At 37.9% G+C, this 1,424-nt stretch overlaps 1 non-coding gene across 1 annotated transcript; it reads right to left on the reverse strand.

Moving 5' to 3' along the window:
- Positions 1–999: 999 nt before the first annotated feature.
- LOC142863412 (U6 spliceosomal RNA) lies at positions 1,000–1,106 on the reverse strand. Its single transcript, XR_012914180.1, has one exon. It is a non-coding gene; the product is annotated as a U6 spliceosomal RNA (small nuclear RNA).
- Between the last annotated feature and the right edge of the window lie 318 nt (positions 1,107–1,424).

Here is a 1,424-nt window from a genome sequence, read left to right on the forward strand (position 1 = left end):
AAACGTGTGTGTGTGTGCTTTGCTTACTCAGGAGAATTCATTACTGTAATACAAACACATTTAAGGAAAACTAGAAGTTAATTCACATACTTTCAAAAAGCCATGGTCTAGAGCAATGCTGTCTATTAGAACTTTCTGAGATCAGGGAAATAGGCTAAATCTGCACTGTCCTAGATGATAGCCACTAGCTACATATGGCTATGGAGCACTTGGAATATGGCTGGCATGAATGATGAACTGAATTTTTCATTTTATTAATTCTAATTTAGATAGTCACATATAGCTGGTAGATATCATTTTGGGAAGAGCAGATTTAAGACATATTGAGAAAATATTTTTTTAAAAGGTCAATATTTGGTTATGCAATCTGCCAATTAGGTTATTTTAGTCTTGGATTCTGATTACTAGCATATTTTCATGATTTTCTTGCCTTAATTGCATTCTGGAAGGTAATCAGGGTCTTCCACAGTGATCAAATTCATAGGTGCATATGCCTTCCTTGTCCTTGGTCTTCTAGTAATAGTGCTATTTGCAATGTTATCTACCCCTGCATTAACATGACTCTCTCACCTCCTTAGTGCTGCAGCATCCTGAGTTTCTTCCTTCGTCTCTCATTGGTCTTTTCTTCTTCTTTCCAGTTTCCCTCAATATTATGGATATTCACTACAGCTCAGATCTACTGTTTTGGATTCAGCCCAAAGATCAGATTCATGTGTTCTGTGAGAAAACACATCTGATTCTGATCTCTCCCATGGTCTATCTTAGAATCTCACACATTCTCTCTGGTGTTTCCTGTTTGATGTGCAAAAATCTAAGTTTGAAATTAAAACCTAACTCATCATTTTCTTATCAAAATTAATTCCCCATGCAGTCTTGAAAAGGCAACACTATATTTCCTGTTATCCAAACTTGAAGGCTGGATCATCCCTGACTTCCCAAATTTTTTATACTCCCTTTCAACTCGGTTAATCTGTTCAGACAGTTCTTTTTTTTTTCCCCTAAAACATGGAACACTCCATTCATTCGTGTGTCATCCTTGTGCAAGGGCCGTGCTAATCTTCTCTGTGTGGTCCCAATTCTAGTATATGTGCTGTCAAAGTGAACACAGTCCTTCCTTTTTAATAGACGTCAGGTTATAACTAGTTTCCTCTTCCATTGTCTGTACGCTGGCTTAGATCTTCTTTAGTTGGCATGAATGTTATTTTCATTCTCCTAATTGGCGTTGCTGCCTCCAGTCTCAATTGGGATTGTGCTACCCTCTCCAATTCTCTCTCATCTGACTGTTTTGTGTGCATCTTGTCCTCCAGGTACATTGGCCTGCCCATTCTTGCTGAATCACTCTTGCTTTGCCAACCATGTGCTTTTGTTTAATACTACTAGCCCTGACAAATATTGAATTGTCTTACTTGTGTATTCAAATCCTT

Source organism: Microcebus murinus, chromosome 21 (assembly GCF_040939455.1).
Source record: "Microcebus murinus isolate Inina chromosome 21, M.murinus_Inina_mat1.0, whole genome shotgun sequence".
Taxonomy (NCBI): Eukaryota; Metazoa; Chordata; class Mammalia; order Primates; family Cheirogaleidae; genus Microcebus; species Microcebus murinus.